Below are 20,626 nucleotides of genomic sequence, written 5' to 3'. Positions count from 1 at the left end.
CCCACAGCTCTATTACTCCTCCACTGTTTTCATCCCTCTGATTGCAAGCTTTGATTTCATGCCACTGACTGGTGAAGACCTGAGTTTTGTAAAAAATATTAAAGAAATTAAAGGTGCTTTAATCAATACACAGACTTCAGACAGAGTCAGTGTAATATTATCACATTAGAGAATTTACAGCGACGGTGGACTTTCAGATCAATACAGGCAGAAGGTTTTTTTAATTATTGAAGTAAAGTTTTAAAGTTTTACATGCTGATAGTTTATTTTTATACCTTTTCAAGACAAAAGGGGATACATACGTCTCATAAGTATTATATTTATACGTAATAATAATGTATCATATTGCTACTGTCAGAAGAAAACCTCATATATCCATTTTTGCTGTTTTTGTTGTTTTTTATGTCCATTATGTTATTTTGACATAATTTGAAAACACCTGTTGTCCGTTACATTGTGTGTAACTTTCAAGATGAATGAACCAAAAGAAATGGCCTAAAATGACCGGGAAAGACGTCTGGTTCCATTGACTTACATTAAAAGTAAAGTATGTTTTTTCCTTCTCCTGTAAAGTTACCAATTTAGAGCTATGAGGTTTTCTTCCGACAGCGATATACATTTACATTTATGGCATTTGGCTGACGCTCTTATCGAGAGCGACTTACAATTTGATCGTTTTACACAGGTAGACCAAGGCAGTGTTAGGAGTCTTGCCCAAGGACTCTTATTGGTATAGTGTAGGGTGTTTGCCCAGGTGGGGGATTGAACCCCAGTCTACAGTGTAGAAGGCAGAGGTGTTAACCAACCACACTAACCAACCACATATTTCATACATATATTTTATATATGTGTAAGTATCTATGTGTAATAATAATAAGTCACATATGAAAATGTATTGATCAGTGTATATGTAAGTACAAAAAGATTCTTTAGTAAAGGGAACGGTTCTTTATAGAACCACGAGTCCGGTGTAGAACTATTTCATGCTTAAATGATTCTCTGCACGGTGAAATGGTTCTTCAGATCGATGGAGAATTTGTTGTATATGGTTCTACATAGCACCAAAAAGGGTTCTTCTATCGTATCGATGTCCAGCTTGTAACAATATCAGAGCACATTTTTGGAAAGGTTCTATATAGAACCATGTACAACGCATTCTCCATGAATTTAAGAACCGCTTCACCATGCAAAGAAGCATTTAAGCATAAAATAGAAAAACTTCTTGGTTCTTTACAACATGAAAACATTCTTCAGATTGATGGAAATGGTTATACAGGAGGTCCTCGGGTTACGTCAGTCCCGAGTTACGATGTTTCGTGGTCACGACATCTCGGATATACTATATAAAGCCTTGTTTTGACTTAAGCGGTTTTGCGTCGTAAACGTCGTGAACGCAAACTTCGTGTGCAGGAACTAGTTGGTGTGAATACACCGTGACGCGGCTGTGGACCGAGGAAGACGGCGTCAAGCGTAAGGCAGACTCTTCTGATGGCAGTGCATCGAAGAAGAGGAAAGCCATCCCCATGGAAGTGAAATTAAACATCGTTAAGCGATCCGATAAGGGGGAAACAGCGACAAACATTGGCCGGTCGCTTGGACTTCGACTGTCGCTACGATTATAAAAAATAAAGATTGCATCCTTGAACATGGGAAAGGATCTGCTCCTATGAAATCGGCAGTGATAACGAAGCAGTGTCGTGGTCTTATTATTGAAAGTGCTTTGGTTGGAAGACCAAAATCAACGGCGTATCCCAGTGAGCCTTATGGTGATTCAGGAGAAGGCTAATAGATTGTTTGAGGCGTTGAAAAAAGAAAAGGGGGAAGGAAGTGAAAGTGAAGAGTTTGTGGCCAGTGGGGGTTGATTTATGCAGGTGGAGCAGTTTGGAGATAAAGCCAGAGAGGCCAGGTTGAGATGGTTTGGACATGTGTTGAGGAGGAATAGTGGATATATTGGGCAAAGAATGTTGGAGATGGAGCTGCCGGGTAGAAGGAGAAGAGGTAGACCTCAGAGAAGGTTTATGGATGTAGTGAAGGTGGACATGGAGATGGTTGGTGTGAAAGTAGAGGAGGCAGTGGATAGGGCAAGATGGAGGTAGATGATCCGCTGTGGTGACCCCTAAAGGGAGCAGCCGAAAGAAGAAGAAGAAGAAGAAGAAGAAGAAGAGGGGTTGATTTATGCGGTTTAAGGCTCGTGCCAATTTCCATAATATTAAAGTGCAAGGTGAAGCTGCTAGTGGTGATGAGAAAGCAGCAAGTGAGTTTCCTAAAGCGTTGGCTGAGATAATTAGGGAGGGGGTTACTGTGCTGAACAAGTGTTCAACGTGGATGAGACAGGCTTTTTCTTTACTAAAGAGCCCTTGAAGGGCCAGCATGTTTTAGAGTGTAAACAGAATTCAAGGTTCCCAGACAACTCTGCCCCACCTCAACTTCCTCCAGCTCATTCCCAGGGACCCCAAGCCATTCCCAGGCCAGCTTGAAGATATAATCCCTCTATTGGGTCCTAGGACAACCTTGGGATCTTGTCACAGTAGGCTGTGCTTGGTACAACCCCACTAGGAGGCGTCCAGGGGGTATCCAGGATTAGATGCCCGAACCACCTCAGCTGGCTCCTCTCGATGCAGAGGAGTAGTGGCTCTACTCCGAGCTCCTCCCGGATGACCGAGCTCCTCACCCTGTCAGTAGAGTGTAGTCCACTCTGTGAAGAGGCTCATTTCCACCGCTTGTATTCATGATCTCATTCTTTCGGTCATTACCCACAGCTCATGACCACAGGTGAGGGTCGGGATGTAGACCGACCGGTAACCAGAGAGCTTCACTTATGGCTCAGCTCCCTCTTCACCACTGCAGTCCGGTACAGTGACCGCATCACTGCTGCTGCCTGTCCCAGCCTGCGGCCGATCTCACCATCCCTCTTCCCATCACCTGTGAACAAGACCCTGAGATACTTAAACTCCTCCACCTGGGGCAGCTCCTTTCCCCTTACTTGGAGTGGACATGCCAAGTAACATTTAGTGGAATATATAAAAAACAATCTAGTGTCTAAATTATAACATTTAATTGTAGAATGCATGAGATATTAAAGCAGATTGCCTAAAACTCCCTTCACTTTGATAGTATCACAGTAATAAACAGCGGTGTATTGCTTTTATATAATGAACAAAATGATAAACTAAACAATTTTTCAGAAAATAATTCAAATTATTATTAATAATATTCAACACAAACTATTATCCCTCCAAGAAATGTAGTTCTCTCAGAGTAGCATTACCAAGCAACCATGGACCGCTGAATTAGGAGAACATTCAGTCATCCATTGCTCCATATTGTGGTCATTTCATGAACTTTTCATCATATATCAGTGAACATGTGACAACTCAACACTGCTTAATGCAGAAACCTTCACTTTATAAGCACTTTTTTTTCACTAAATCACCACCAAAAGTCTTATTTGGCACTAATCCAGTGACGCCCCTCTTCTCACACTGGGGATGAGTCTCAAACAGCTCCCTGCTCCCTACATAGTGCACTACGTAGGAGTTTAAATACTGGATCCTGCAGCCCAACAGAGCTAAGAAACAGTCAGCTGGGATTCATCCTCACTCGATAAATAATGCACTGTTTGGCTGTAGAGGCTGGAATTTCTAAATGTTCACAGCTAGAACACTATTCTGTTTGGGATTCAGCTGTTTGGGATTCAGGCTGGGTTTGACTCGCCTTCTGACATAAACATGAACATTTGAAGTGTGTGAAACATTCAAGTAACATTTTTTAGACTTTTATTTACAGTAAATCAGACTGTAATTGCTTTAATTCAAGCCTGTGATGTTAATGATGGAGCTATTTAGGCTGTTGGCTCTTTCAGCCTGTCAGCTCACTGACCAACCTGGTTCTCGTTAAGAAAACAAGTTCTTAGCCCTTCGGTTTAAACAGTAAATGGGTTCTTACTTCATCAATGTACTCGGTGGTCCATGCGAGCAGCCCCAGAGTCAAAGAGTCGAGGATTTTTTTTCAAACGCGGCTCAGCCAATCAGATCTCAGGACCAGAACTCTCTGTTTTATAACACCGATTAGTATTTTACCAGCGATGCCAAAGTTTTGAACAGTGGGGTAAAACAGCAGATTGCAGGTTCTCCTTCCTCCATGGAAACTGCCTGTAGAAAAGAATGAGCGTTAAATTAGCGTAATGAGGTGTTCGGCCCTCCAGGCAACCCGTTTCCTTTATGAGAAATCTCATAATCAAAGGAATATTTCAACAAAATGACCTTTTCATGGTTGCGGTTTAGGGAGAAACCATAATGAGAGGTGTTGAGTTTGGAAAATCTTAATGAGATTTGCTGTCATATTGATTCTACTCTGAATGCTGTGCATGTTCAAAAACATACGTAGAGCCTGCGTTGTTACGATAAGAGAGTTTAAAGTGGACGTCACTCTTCCTTTTTACTGTGATTTCTTTGTTTTATGACACTTTTGGGACACTCCCTGCTTGTCATCGTCTCCTAAACGCATCATATCATTGAGATGTAGACCAACACAGACTTCATCACATATACAGCCGTGAATATATTATATATATAAAGCAAAACTTGAATAATTGTGAACTGCTAATGCCAGAAATCTACACATGACACAAGATGTTTTATAAAGTAGATTACATTGTATTCACTGCTTAATTTGATGTGTGAGATATAAACAGAGTGTAACCTAACTTTGTGTAAATAGAGCTCAATATAGAAATATGTCCACATATGCAGTCGAGACTGACGCGGCTTTTTTCTGAATTTCTACAAACACCATTTCATTTTATAGTAAATGAGTTTGGGCTGGTTTATGTTTATGAACAGACGCCTACAGATCAACATAGTAAAGGAGCTCATCTGTGATCCTGAGTTTAAAGCCAGTTTTTATTCAACTTAAACTTGGAACTAAGTTGTAAATAAATCTGAAACTGAAACTTTGCTTGTGTGTAAAAAGTGATTTCAGAGCCACTCGGTTCTCCCTGATGGAAACTGTTTACCTTCAGTGTTTTGTGCTTCTGATCATTTTAATAGACGTCAGCGTCACTAATTAATGACGTTCTATTAAAAGACTGGTTTACCAAGAGAGACGCTGGAGGACTTTCACCTGAAATGAGTTCATGAAGCCAGTCTGGTTATAAAAATGATAACAGGACATCAGAGCCAGAATTACTCTTTTAGTACTTTTACTTTATACTTAAGTACATTTGAAGGGAAATACTTTAGTACTTTTACTCAAGTGGAGGTCTAAAGGGAGGAACTTCTACTTTTACCTTGGGGGTCTCGACTTTAACTCAAGTACAGGGTTTGTGGACTTCGTCCACCTCTGAATATTAACGTAAATACTAGTGATTTTGTGTTTTGTCACTCTGCCACTAATTTGTACCACAGTTATCAGTTTGTCGTGCTTCAATTTCCATTAAACATCTATTTATTTTTTATTTCAATTAAGTACTTTGGAGGACTTTAGCTCTGAATAATTAAGGGCTGGTAAACTCTTGGAGGTCAAGCGTTCTGAACCTCTCTAAGAGTTTCGGCTCTGAATACAGAGCAGCAGCGTTTACTCGGAATAATGAACCCGCGCTCTAATTAACCACCACTCATCTGCTGCAATGGAGAACCGATATGCTGGATTACATAATGAGCCTAAGAGTACATCTCATAACTTATTAACTATTATTTTCACAAATACATTCATTTCTTTAACGTGTTGCCTATGAATGGGGAGAATATGCGTGGGTGCACATTTCTCAGCCTCGGGCCATTTGTTTAATTAGTCAGGAGCGAACACTGCTGTGGGGTTTTTAATTTATAAAGCAGGCATTAGTGGGAAAATATAGCAGTTTCATAGTAAATAAATAAATCAGTCTGAAACCGAACCAATTAAAGGAGATATTTTCTTCTTTTTCTCCCAAATTAGCCTCCTCTGGCTGCTCCACCGCTAATGGCAGAGTAAAGGCTGAGTAAGACGAGGGGGAAAAGGTGAGGGGCGTCTCTCCACCTCACGTTTAAATATGCAAATGTGTTTAATTACAAGTGCGCTGCTCTTGTTTTATGCCCTTTTTATTTAACCTGATCCATCACAGTCTCCCACGTTGACCCCCACCCGAACACTTCATTTCCTCTGGAATACATTAGCTATCTGAGGTTAAATCACTCCGAATTTAACTGCGCTACTGGGGGGCAAATAGCAAAACCATTAGTGAATATTATATCTGATGGCAAGGGGAATTCCACCAGTGTTTCAAAATTTCGGTTTAATTTAACGGTTAAGATGTAAACAGAGTCATTCAGAGCCGTTTGGTGTGAAACGCTCTGTTCTAGAGAAACGTAAAGTCAGAGCTGTTCACAGTGGTGGTGATAGGAACCAGACGTCTTATTACAGAAACATCCTAACTCTGAGATTTTATCTGTTTAGTGACCATGTGAGCTTCAGTTAGGACTGAATTTAAGACAGTAGAGCATCTTCTGAGCGTGTTATCATCTCATAACTCCAGATAGGAGTTATGAGATGATAATCATTATTATGCATCATTATGCCAATTACAGTGAACTTGTTATGCTGCCTGTTGCAGTTGCATGGGGTTAAAACAGGTCCTAGAACACTGCTGGGGTTTATGCTTAAGTGAGGGCAGTATTCAGTCTAGTTAGGATGCTTCTGTGATACTGTTATCCTATCTGGAGTTATGAGATGATAATGCACTAATAATTACACAGTTCTATAACCGAGGAATAGCTCAGTCAGTTTGCACTGAAGGCCCTATTGTTACTGAATAATAACCTCTTGTGCTACAGGGCATATTTTGCTTTGGTTTGAATTTTTGTGGCCAAATCGTAAGGCAAATTCTTCAGTAACTGCATGAAATAAATGTACATTTTTATTTATTGATTTATTTATTTTTGTAAAAGCCTCAAATGAACAGAAAATGTGTTTTATTATCAAAGCAAATCAAATCTAATGTATTTGTAGCACTTTTTACAATGAATGTTGTCACAAAGCAGCTTCACAGAAATTCCAGTAAAGACAAAGTTTAACATGAATGTAAAACTCCCAGGTGGCAAGCCAGGGGCGACAGTGGCAAGGAGAACCTCCCTCAGAGCTGAGGAAGAAACCTTGGGAGGAACCAAGGCTCACAAGGGGGGACCCGTCCTCCTCTGGTCAGACCACCTCCACGTGATTATACTACTAATATTAATAGCAGCAGTATTGGTAGTTGGAATAGCCAGGAGTCCATGAGAACTTCAGTGTAGGGTGGGCAGCTAGTCCAAGGCAGTTGGCGGTAGCTGGGGCGTGAGCAGCTGGTCTGAAGTGGGCAGCAGGAGAGCTCGACAGTCAGTCGTCCTTCAGTGTCCGGCCGGACATGTGGGCAGTCGTTTACTCGGAAAAAGGCAGGGAGAGGGAATTAGTTTTATTCTGTCTGTTTGTACGTAAAACAGGGAATGTGAACATTCCCAGAGTGTGGCTAACGACTCCGGCAGATCTGACTATGACAGCTTAACTAACAGGAGAGAACCAGAAGGACACACAGACACGAGAGCACTCTGAGACAGTTTGGCATCCCTCCGCTCCACCGTCCACAAATCTGAGTTAAACACATCACTACATGCTCACAATTCACTGCTGAAAGCCAAAAATCTGCGCCGCTCTTTGTGTTGTTTTCTAAAAGTGATGTTTCCAGAGCAGATCACTGAAGAGACGCCGTCTGTTTCTAGTTTAGAGCCCAGATTTGGGGAAAAACGGGTCGACTTTCAGTAGAAAAACAAAGTTCAGCTTCTTTTATTATAAGGGTTTAAAATGACGTCACCGTCTATTAGACTGGAGAGAAGAGCTACAGCCTCACACGACGCCCAGCTTCTGAATGGAGCTTATGGAGTATGAACGTTATGAAGAACATGACCAAGTGCGGTTTGGAACCACCGGTGGTCTCAAGGAGTTTAAGAGGATAAGCCTTAGTTTAGTTAGGATGCTTCTGTAATAGTTTTACTATCTGAAGTCATGAGATGATAATGCACTCAGAAGATGCTCTACTGTCCTAAATTCAGTCCTAACTGAAGCTCACATGGTCACTAAACAGATAAAATGTCAGAGTTAGGATGTTTCTGTAGTAAGACGTCTGGTTCCTATCACCACCACTGTGAACAGTTCTGACTGGGTAAGTTTCTCTAGAACAGAGCGTTTCACACCAAACCTCTCTGAATGACTCTGTTTACATCTTAACATTAAATTATGCAAAAATATGCAATAAAAAAAAAATAAAGCAAAAAAAAAAAATCAGTGGAACAACTGTAGCGGTCAGTGCTGGACAGTAGTAGTGCGGCAGGTGCCAAATTCAATGCAACTACCACAAAATGACATGCATTGTGTTCCTAAAATGTGATTTTTCAGGAGAAGCAGGAAAATCCTGAGGTTGCTGTGCTGGAAGAGAAAGTACTTGTCATCGCTGGCAAACAGTAGCTTCATGTGATGAATGAATCAGCCTTGAAGAAATCAATTTTAGAAGCCAAAAGCCTTTGTGAGTGAAGTCATTCTCTGGGCACAATGGGCGTTTGATGACTTTATTTGATATGATGGAAGACACAGAGATGCTGCCACATGAAATCAGGCAAAAACGTTACTTTATGTTTCCCCCGAACCGGCACAAAGAGATAAAAAATCACGAGACAGATTGCTGGAGAGATTGAGTCTGACTTGGCCACGGTCGAGCATTTGAGACTAGTTTGAAGACCATGTTGTGTTGCTTACAGATTCGGCTCCGGATATGATGTGGGGTCCTGCAGTCTGGTTTATCTTCTTCTCGTCTTCAGGCAAGTGTGAAGACTTATCAGAGAAAATGAAACTTCCGGAGAGCGCTCGAGCTCGAGTTCTGCTCAAGAGCTCAGTCTCTATTGTTAAAGGGGGATTCCACCCATCTTCTAAAATAAAATTTCTTCATAATTTAATGTGTGAGATGTAAACAGAGATTCAGATGGTTTGGTGTGAAATGGTTCAGATGTCTTTAGTGGTGGTGATGGGAACCAGGGGTCACCATGGCTATAACACAGATATAGACATTTTATTCACTATCCAGAACCACCAGTGAACCTACATATGGGATGTTGATGATGGCAAAATAGGAAATACTTAAAAATGCCTTACCACACCCTGTAGGTAAATAATGTCAACTGCATTCATAACTATTTGATTTAGCTTTCTGTGAGGAGCTTTTAGAGGTGAACATCTGGTTCCTATCATCACCACTGTGAACAGTTCTGACTCGGTAAGTTTGTCTAGAGCAGAGTGTTTCACACCAAACCACTCTGAATGACGTTACATCTTACACAATTAATTACAAAAAAAAATTCTGAAAATTAGGTGGAATTCCCCTTGATATTATATGTACTGAGCATATAAGTACAGTGCTGTACAGTGCTTCTGTTTGTGAAGGCTGCAAGTTCACCTGAGAGCCTGTAAAAAATGAAAGCCACTGTGAGCTGAGCTTTGATTTATTTATTTCAGTTCCTGCCTGAGGATTAATACACAGATGCTCAAAATATCTCACAGATCTACAAACTTCCAAAGACATCTCGAAAAAGCGTGTTTTAGGAGCAGCATTCTGAGGGTGGTGTAGCTAATAAAGCTTTCCAGTTTATAATGGTCTCTTCAGTCCAGCTTATTCTACAGCAGCCTAGTATTCACACTTAAAGGGCTCATATCATAGCCAGTGAGTGAAAGTACAAGGTAGGTGTTTCTAATAAAGTGGCCAGTGAGTGAAAGTACAAGGTAGGTGTTTCTAATAAAGTGGCCAGTGAGTGAAAGTACAAGGTAGGTGTTTCTAATAAAGTTGCTAGTAAGTGGAAGCACAAGGCTGATGTTTCTAATAAAGTGGCTAGTAAGTGGAAGCACAAGGCTGATGTTTCTAATAAAGTTGCTAGTAAGTGGAAGCACAAGGCTGATGTTTCTAATAAAGTGGCCAGTGAGTGAAAGTACAAGGTAGGTGTTTCTAATAAAGTGGCCAGTGAGTGAAAGTACAAGGTAGGTGTTTCTAATAAAGTGGCCAGTGAGTGAAAGTACAAGGTAGGTGTTTCTAATAAAGTGGCCAGTGAGTGAAAGTACAAGGTAGGTGTTTCTAATAAAGTGGCTAGTAAGTGGAAGCACAAGGCTGATGTTTCTAATAAAGTGGCCAGTGAATGGAAGCACGAGGTCGGTGTTTCTAATAAAGTGGCCAGTTAGTGGAAGCACAAGGTAGGTGTTTCTAATAAAGTGGCCAGTGAGTGGAAGCACAAGGTTGGTGTTTCTAATAAAGTGGCCAGTGAGTGGAACCATAAAGTTGGTGTTTCTAATAAAGTGGCCAGTGAGTGGAAGCACAAGGTCGGTGTTTCTAATAAAGTGGCCAGTGAGTGGAAGCAGAAGGTAGGTGTTTCTAATAAAGTGGCCAGTGAGTGGAAGCACAAGGTAGGTGTTTCTAATAAAGTGGCCAGTGAGTGGAAGCACAAGGTAGGTGTTTCTAATAAAGTGGCCAATGAATGGAAGCACAAGGTCGGTGTTTCTAATAAAGTGGCCAATGAATGGAAGCACAAGGTAGGTGTTTCTAATAAAGTGGCCAGCGAGCAGATGCACAAGGTAGGTGTTTCTAATAAAGTGGCCAGCGAGCAGATGCACAAGGTAGGTGTTTCTAATAAAGTGGCCAGCGAGCAGATGCACAAGGTAGGTGTTTCTAATAAAGTGGACATTCCATGACAACAAAGAACACACTCAACTTCCAAACAACAAACACCAATGAAAAACTTCACAACATGCATCTAAGACAGAGTGACGAAAATCAGTGTCTGTGTTTTATCATCACCCAGCGCTGCTGTTAATAATGCATCGTTTGCCTCTGGCAGGTTATAATTGATCAGTGGGCGATAACCTCCCACAATAAATATTTCAGGACAGATGAGAGAGAGTGAAGCTGAGGCTCGTCAACATGACCGCGCTCACCCTGTAGACAGGAAGTTCCAAAACGTCTCAGCACAGCCGAGCTCGTGTTCTTTGAGCCAAACATCTCCTTCGGCTGCTGGGTGGCTGATCTTGACGGATTATTGCAGGGTGACATTTTCTGAGGCGAGAGGACGTTTTATTTTGAGTTGCGGGTGAGGTGAATTCTGGGGTGCAGCCTGTAGCGGGGCACGGTGACTTCCAGAGAGAAACTTCAGGATTAAAGTGCAAGATCAGAGCTTTCAAAATCCCCCATCTGCTCCGTAACACGATGTTCTCTGGGTGAAAAGTCCTGCAGAAAAAAGAACGAATACGCTGTGAAAAAGAACTGGGCCAAAATAAGTTTCTCTAGATTGTGTTCTTGGCAAGTCAGTAAACATTCATGTCACTCTGACACGACCTACTGCTCTAACCAGCTTTAATATTATAGACCATTCAACAGAATTAATCCAAACTGCTTTCCTGCTGTAAAAACAATAAAAAAATGTAAAAAACAATGACACATGCAGTTATTTACAACGACTGTTATGATCTATTTTAACTCAAAGCATGAATGGAGATAGTGATAAGGTAAATATGTACAACATCATCATTTATAGGGGTCAATATACAGTATATAAAATCATCATGTATGGTACTTTCTACTGGGAGGTGTCTTTCCTGAACACTACGCCCCAAATTTACACCAGTGAAAATAATACTTGCATTTATTTTATATATTTGATTATTATTATGGGCGGCACAGTGGCGTGGTGGGTAGTGTTATCTTCCATGTGCGTCTGTTTACATGTCCATGTGCTTCTTTGTTTTGGTTTTTAGTCTGGCCCCTTGTTTTGTGACTCCGCCCCGATTGTTCCCACCCGTGTTTCCGCCTGTCCCTCGTTAACCCTTGTATTTAAACCTTGTGTTTTCCTGAGTTTCTTGTTGGTCTTTGTTTGTATGTTTGATGTTCTGATTGTTTGATGTTTGATTGATGGCTGTATGTCTTCTCAGGTTGTCTGATTCTTGTTTATCATGTCTGCCTGTCAATCAATCCGTGTTGGCTCAATGACCCTGGACTGTTTGGACTACGACCCTGGATTTGCCCCGAATAAATCTTGCTTTTCTCAGCATGTGCGTCCGCCTTATCGCTCCCCAACGTTACACCAGGGTCCTTTCTGTGTGGAGTTTGCATGTTCTCCCCGTGTCTGCGTAAGGTTCCTGTCCGGTTTCCTCCCACAGTCCAAAGACTTGCTAAATTGCCCCTTGGTGTGACTCTGTCTGTCTGCCCTGTGATCGACTGGCGACCTGTCCAGGGTGTATCCTGCCTTCCACCCAGTGACAGCTGGGATAGGCTCAGGTACCCCCCATGACCCAGAAGGAGAAGCGGCTTAGAAGATGTTCATTATTATACATATTTTTTTTCAATTTTCAAAAAGATTTTTTAAAGTGAAGTTAAAACATTTAGATTTATTGTAAGCTGAATCTTTGAATAAAAATCTTAGTTTAAAAATGCTGTCCCACGTTTTTAAGTCTGAAACACAAAGTCTACTGAAACACAGAGTTTTTGTATGTGGGCGGAGCCTTATTTTAGCCACGCCCCTGCATTTTAGAGAGGGAAGTGAGGCTGCATCCCCATCCCTCATGGTGAGCAGTTAGATAAGATAAGACAGACTTTTATTATCCCACTGGAGGAAATTTACATTGTTACAGTAGAATACACAGCAAGCAGATAAAGAGCAGTAAGTAGACAAAGATGTGCATCATACAAAATACAAAATATAAGATATAATATAGAAATAAATAAATAAACAAGGTGTCTGTTAGCAGAAAAATATAAAAAATTTAAATAGAATTAAGAAACTACAAATGTACAGTTTACACATGCAGTTGTATGGATATTGCACATTTCTGTGCAGGTAATGACTGGACACACAGAAACTGTAGATATTGCACAGTGACAATTACAGATATTGCACAGAACATGTGTATGTATTGCACTTATAGATCCCAGTGTTTTGAAATAAATGATACATTTACGGCATTTGGCAGACGCTCTTATCCAGAGCGACTTACAATTTGATCTTTTTTTTTTTTTTTTTTTTTACACAGGCAGACCAAGGTGCTTTTAGGAGTCTTGCCCAAGGACTCTTATTTTTATAGTGTAGGGTGCTTGCCCTGGTGGGAGATTGAACCCCAGTCTACAATGTGAAAGGTAAAGGTGTTAACCACTACACTAACTAACCAATGTGTCCCGAAGGCCGAAAATCAGTGTGGAACAATAAAAATTGTCACTACTAAAGTGACTTTTCTGTGTTTTAATGTAAAATATGATGATTTTATGTGTGTACAGTTGTTCAAAGCTGTTTTCTAGTCATGTACTGATTCTGCTTAAAATGCATTTTCATTATTTTATATTTTTTAACCTATATTAGTTCGTTAGCACATACTGAGACACATTTACAGCCAAGATGGTAAAATGGACATAAAATCTTGCTGCTTCCAAGATGGTTTGTTTTTGGCCAAAAGGACAAAATGGACAAAACAGCCCCTAGTGGTCATTCCATTGTCACATTGGAAATCGTCTTTGCTTTTTTTGTAATCAAGCAAATGAAATATTTGTTGCCCGTAACCCCACTACTAGATGGCCACTTTATTAGAAACACCTACCTTGTACTTCTACATACAGTCTACCAGTACACCAGCAAGGTATGGCCACAAGAGAGGGGTTTATGATAAAGTGGCCAGGGAAAGTTACGTCCGTGCTAGAACAAAAATCTCTCCAAAGATAAATCTTTAATTTAGAATTAAAAAAGAATGAATGTGAACTGAAGGGCTAGGCCATCCCTGAACTCGAATTTGCATATGCCTGTTTTCAGGATCAATAATTGAGCCCAATTGAAATGTGTCATGTTTCATTAAAGGCTAATTAATTTCAGCGCAGCACAGCTGCAAGGTGAATGGAGGGAAATGAGAGAAAAGCAGACAGGGCCACAAGGAGGACGGAGCTTCAAGGGAAACATTAACATTAAATCAAAAAGCCTCGGAATAATCATGTGCACTCATCGTTCACTCACATGTTCGGTATTACACTGCAGTGCAACACCTTGTGTTTCGCATGATTAATGCAGTCTTATATAAATCTCAGATCCTGCATGTTTGTACTAACTGTGTGCTTCATGGTGTGGGGCTCCTTTAAAATGTAAGGCAAATTTATTTATTTATCTGCTTGTTTGTTTTCAGGTCTCAGAACATATTTTCGCACCAAATAACTGTGTAAACTTTAAATCCAGGGTGAATTTCAACAAAATGTGGAAGTTATTAATATTCAGAGGCTCATTTCTAGATCCAGGTTTACTCAAAGCTTGCAAACAGCTTATCTCTAGAAAAAAAACAGAGTGTAGACGAGGCTGTTTCAAATTTTTGATCAGCCTAATCTAAACTACAGCGGGTGCGTTTTCATTGGGACTAAGCCACAAGAAATGCAGCTGAAAATTAGACCTGTTGACTTTATATTAAATTCCAGACAAACAGTAAACAAACAAGCACACACGGCATGGTAGAAGTAATAGCTGTGTAGCTACAATCATTAGCTAGACTGTAGGTAACTAGTCTGAAGTAGCTAGCTAGTATGCTGGTTTAGCCACCTAGTCTAGCGCTGGTCTTGTTTTGGTTTAGCTTGTTGTCCCGCAGGGTGATGTGGTGACCAGGTATATGCCGTATTTTAGCAGGGCCCAATTATTATCCAAGGAGCTACAAACATTAGCTAGATTGTTGGTAATGAGCTGAAGTAACTAGATACTGAAAGTAGCTATCTTTCATTAGCTATTCGCTACAATCTGTAGCTAACTTGTAGGTGGCTATAGTTATTGGATATAATCATTAGCTAGGTTGTGTGTTGCTACCAATTATAGCTAGATTTTATGTGGCTAAAGCTATTAGCTATGATCATTAGCTAGATTTTAGGCGGCTAAAGCTATTAGCTACGATCACTAGCTAGATTTTAGGTGGCTAAATCTATTAGCTATGATCATTAGCTAAATTGTAGGTGGCTAATGCTATTAGCTACAATCATTAGTTAGATTGTAGGTGGCTAAAGCTATTAGCTATGATCACTAGCTAGATTTTAGGTGGCTAAAGCTATTAGCTACAATCATTAGTTAGATTGTAGGTGGCTAAAGCTATTAGCTATGATCATTAGTTTGATTGTAGGTGGCTAAAGCTATTAGCTATGATCATTAGTTTGATTGTAGGTGGCTAAAGCTATTAGCTATGATCATTAGTTTGATTGTAGGTGGCTAAAGCTATTAGCTATGATCACTAGCTAGATTTTAGGTGGCTAAAGCTATTAGCTATGATCACTAGCTAGATTTTAGGTGGCTAAAGCTATTAGCTATGATCACTAGCAATCTATGTATCTGGCTTAAGTTATTAGCTACATTCTTTAGCTCGACTGTTAGGGGCTTATAGCACTTAGCTACAATCATTAGCTAGATTGTAGGTGGTTATTGCTACTAGATACCATTATTATCTAGTCCCTAGGAGGCTATTGCTATTATGCGCAACTTTACATGCACTCCTACAAGATTTGAGTTTCCAGAAACATCAAAGATGAAACGTGTAACATGGGAGGAGCGATGATGAGGCGGACACATATGCAGAGAGAAGCGAGATTTATTAGGGGCAAATCCATAATCAGGGCCTAGACAGTCCAGGGTCCAGAACCACCATGGAGAGAAGGAGGGACAGACATGACAAAAAGGAACACAGGATAAACAAACAACTGAGGCCAGAAGAACAAACACCCTACAATACAAAGACCAGCAAACCAACAGGGCTTAAATACAGCAACAATGATGGTTAACAAGACACAGGTGAAAACAATCAAGGGCGGAGTCCAGAAACAAGGGGGCAGGACAGGGAAGAATCAGAGCAAGAAAGCACATGGACAAGACCAGAGGTAAAACAAAAGCACAGGGAGGACTGGGAGAGGCCAATCGTGACAAAATGAATGAATAATAAACTTGTCAGTCATGTTTGTCTGTGCACATTTTATGGTCAGATTTGACTGATTTGGCGCTACTTTGGTGAATAAAGTACAGAGTTTAATTGATCAGTTTGGTCAAAACACGTCTGACTGGTGTGTATTGTGACTATTACAGACACTCACCACACCATTTGCACTGCTGTGGTGAGTAATAACCTCAATGCACCGTTTAGCTCGTTTATGCTGGAGAAGAGCACAAAGCGTTTAGTGTCCTTATATAAAATAAGCATTTTTAGAGGACGACGGCAGGTAAGCGTTTCAGAGCAGCTCAGGAGGAATCCGTCTCCTCCTTTGTGAGCTTTTTCATTTTTTTCTCTCTGTTATTCCGTCTCCGTTCTCTGCTCTTATTAACGGCCCCCCCGCTGGCCGAGAGGCGACAGGGGCTCGAGTGTTTCTCTCCATGAGGTCTGATCACCTGACAGTGGGGGGACACTCAGTGAATGCACCACCCCCACGCACATGCTGGGAACATCTCTATTCTCAGCCACCGCTCTCCTCCCTCATTAGAGACACAGAGGCTGCTGGATCTGACCTGTGATCGTCCTCGGCTTCTGCACACCAGCGCAGTGTCTTCTGTTCTGTGTGTGTGGAAAGAAAAGTTCGTAACAGATAAAGAATCAGTCAATAATTTGGACCCACTTGAGTGAAGGTATCTCTTTAATAATATTAGAGAAACTTCAAGTAAAAGTTGATGCTTAAAGGGGAATTCCAACAACACTGAAAACATTTCTGCATGATTAGGTGGTGGAGATGCAGACAAAGGCCCAGTCCCATTTCACCCCTTGCCCACATTCATGTATAGGGGTGAGGTGTCCCAATTCTTCTAGAGACAGATGGGTAGGGTGAAGTGATAGGGCTGCATGGCCCTCCACCTGCAAGATAGCTGAACAAGAGAACAAAGAAACCCACAAATGTGAGGATTTTCTCTGTTTAAGAAATCATGATAACCGTGTTTTATCTTTTAGTTTAATGTCGTTTCAGTGCATTATGGCCCTTTTCTTCATAACAAGCATAAAAATTTGTTAATAGCATGCTGATGCCTTGGTAGCTAGTGAGCTAACCTTCCCGTTCCACCTTAAATAGTCCAGCAGTTTTGATGCCTGAAGCGCCAGGATGTAGCTGCTGCACTGTTTAAGGTGGAACAGGAAAATACGAACAAGTATCTGGAGAATATCCGACTTCAGCTTCATATCACTGAAGAATTAGTGGAGGGGTGATAATAAATAACTGCCCCCCTCTTTGAAGGCGTATGATCCCTAAATGTAACTAAAGCCCAGCAGTGAGGAGCTGAACTTTTCCCTCGTCTTTCATTGCAGACGGGCAGGATCCCATTTTGTAGGAAAAAATTTCAAGCTCTACACCTTGTAACTCCGTTCCAAGGGGTTAGGGTGACCCTCAATTGGGCCAAAGTCATTCAGAGCGGTTTGGTGTGAAATTCTCCCTTCTAGAGAAATTTGCTGAGTCAGAATTGGTCACAGTGGTGGTGATGGGAACCAGACGACCTCCTCTAAAAGCTCCTCACAGAAAGTTATTACATGAAGTGGTTATGATTGTTCTGCTTGGCTCCTTTCTTAAAGGCCAGGTTACTTTAATATGTCCCAAAGTATCCAGAGACCCCTTCTCATGAGTGAATTCAGCTGCATTAAAGAGCATTCATTGCTGGCATCTTCTTAGAAAAGCACTGATCAATAGAATTAGATGTCAATGTCAAGCATGGGCTAGAGGGTCAAAAAGCCCCCCAGCATTGGGCTGTGGAGCAGTGGAGCTGTGTTCTCTGGACTGATGGAGCTCTATCCAATACCTTTGGGATGAGTTGTAGTGATCCTGAACTGATCCAACATAAGTACATGACCTCACTGATGCTCAATCAAATCCTCACAGCAATGTCCCAACATCTAATGTACGGCCTACCCAAAAGATTAGAGGCCGTTACTGCAGCACAAACTCACTATTGAAACCCTTCATTCCAGAGTCTACAAACCATTGGACTCATGATGTATAAATACAGTAACTAATATATTAAGTAATTTTATTTAAAATATTTTGCTTTATATCATGTGAAATGGCTTTAAAATGGAATTCCACCCATATTTTAGAAAGTTGTATATTATTTTGAGAGATTCAGAGGGTTTGGTGTGAAACGGTTCAGATGTCTTTACAGTGGTGGTGATGGGAACCAGGCGTCGCCATGACTACAACACAGATATAGACACTTTATTTACCATCCAGAACCACCAGAGAACCTACACGAGTCTTCTGAGCTTTTATGTGCAGTGACAATTGTAAAATAGTCATAAATCTTATGTAATAACTTTCTGTGAGGGAGCTTTTGGAGGTGGACGTCTGGTTCCTATCACCACCACTGTGAACAATTCCAACTCAGTGAGTCTGTCTTGAACGGTTCATTTCACACCAAACCACTCTGAATGACTCTGTTTACATCTGAATCAGTTTACATCAGTTAATCATGCAGACCATTTTTAAGAACTGGTGAAATTTTACTTTAATGAAACATTGCGCTAAACATGAACAGCATTCATATTTTTTCTGTACCTTGTGTAAAATATATAGCCATATTTTTAGTGGTGCTAAACTGAAATGAAACTAATCAAATGGATAGAACGTCCTTGTTGACCTGAAATCACCTTAGTGAATATGGTAAGGTGGGGCGCGATGCTCAGGCGGTTAATAACGAAGCTCTAATAGACTCCGCGCTCTGAGTGCGGCACAACAGGACTCCATCACTTAGTTCAATTTTCATTTCATTTCATACGGCTCTAGTAAATCTCTCTTAAGATTTCTGATGCACTTCTAAATTAAACAATAAGAAAGCAAATACTCTCATAATTAACTACTTGAAAAACCAGTGAGTGCAGTGATGCGTGGTGAGATTCAGGCTATTTGTTTTTTAATTAAGAGAAATTAGATGCAAGCATGTTGCCTTTCACAGGGTGCCCGAGGGGATTCTGTGTTGTGCTGAGGTCGGATTTGACAAAAGTAGGGGGTATTAGTCAGTCTGACAAAAGTTGCCTTAGGGAGTGAATAGTGGTCAATAGTGGAAATCAATAAAGTGACAGGGTTAAATAATAAAACAAAATAATAGACTTCTACTGAAATACAGAACTAAGGTAGGTGTTTCTAATAAAGTGGCCAGCGAGTGGTCACACAAGGTGAGTGTTTCCATTAAAGTGGTCGCTAAGGCTGGAAGAGCAAGGTAGGTGTTTTCAATAAAGTGGCAAATGATTGGAAGCACATGGCAGGTGTTTCTAATAAAGTGGCCAGTAAGTGGAAGCAAAAGGTGGGTGTTTCTGATAAAGTGGCCAGTGAGAGTAAGCACAAGGTAGGTGTTTCTAATAAAGTGGCCAGTAAGTGGAAGCAAAAGGTGGGTGTTTCTGATAAAGTGGCCAGTGAGAGTAAGCACAAGGTAGGTGTTTCTAATAAAGTGGCCACTGAGTGAAAGAACAGCGTAGATGTTCCTAATAAAGTGGCAACTGAGTAGAAGGACATGGTAGGTGTTTCTAATAAAGTGGCCGCTAAGGCTGGAAGAGCAAGGTAGGTGTTTTCAATAAAGTGGCAAATGATTGGAAGCACATGGCAGGTGTTTCTAATAAAGTGGCCAGTAAGTGGAAGCAAAAGGTGGGTGTTTCTAATAAAGTGGCCACTGAGTGAAAGAACAGCGTAGATGTTTCTAATAAAGTGGCAACTGAGTAGAAGGACATGGTAGGTGTTTCTAATAAAATAGCCACTAAGTGGAAGCACAACATATATGTTTCTGATAAATTGGCCGTTGAGTTTATGTACAAGGTTGGTGTTTCTCATAAAGTGGCCAGTGCGTGGAAGTAACAGCTCAGTATTTCTGATATTTTTTTTCATGATTTGAAAAACTGGTTTGAACCATTCAAGGCAAATGGACAAACATGTTCCGAATGGTCCAAAATTATCAGGAATAAAATCTTACTATAATAATTTACGTTAGAAGGTAAAGGCACAGATATATAAGCAAAAGTCATAGGGCTCCCAATATTCACGATTATTTGTAGCCATGTATAAAATGTGGCTAAAACCACAGAGGCACATGTACGTCATGCTTTTTGCTCCCCACAGAGAGCTGATAATGATCATCACTCCCAGGTGTATGCACACTATCCCTCTAAATGCTTGTAGCCTGTAGAGCCTCAGTGTACAGAAAGCCATCAATGCTGGCACACGTCTTTAAAATTCATACTGCACAATGACCAAGGTTTCTTCTGAAGTGCTCACTCAACTTTTGTTGGGGTTGTTTTTTTTGTCAAGTGCCGCTTTTGCTGTCACCAGAAAGAAATGCAGCAAGACAAATAAAATATCAGCAAAAAGTGCTTTACACCTTAAAAGCAGAAATTGATTATCTAGATGTCACAACAACTCCAGCTCTGCTGTCAACTTCAGGGAAAAAAAAAAGTTGGGGAATTGTAGATTGCTTTGGCAATTTTCAGAGCTTCACTCGGCCAAGCAGACACTTTCAGGACGAATCAAAAATGCATTGGACAGGGAGTGCTGCTTCGAGCAGGGGAAAAAAAAGAGAAAAGTTTGTGGAAAAGAACTCGCCCTTGATTTGATTTCCTATGAAGTGAGAAAAATGAACACTCTCGT

This window comes from Pygocentrus nattereri, chromosome 19 (assembly GCF_015220715.1).
Source record: "Pygocentrus nattereri isolate fPygNat1 chromosome 19, fPygNat1.pri, whole genome shotgun sequence".
NCBI classification, from domain to species: Eukaryota; Metazoa; Chordata; class Actinopteri; order Characiformes; family Serrasalmidae; genus Pygocentrus; species Pygocentrus nattereri.
The sequence above is the reverse complement of the archived record's forward strand: the minus strand, read 5'-3'. Positions refer to the sequence as shown.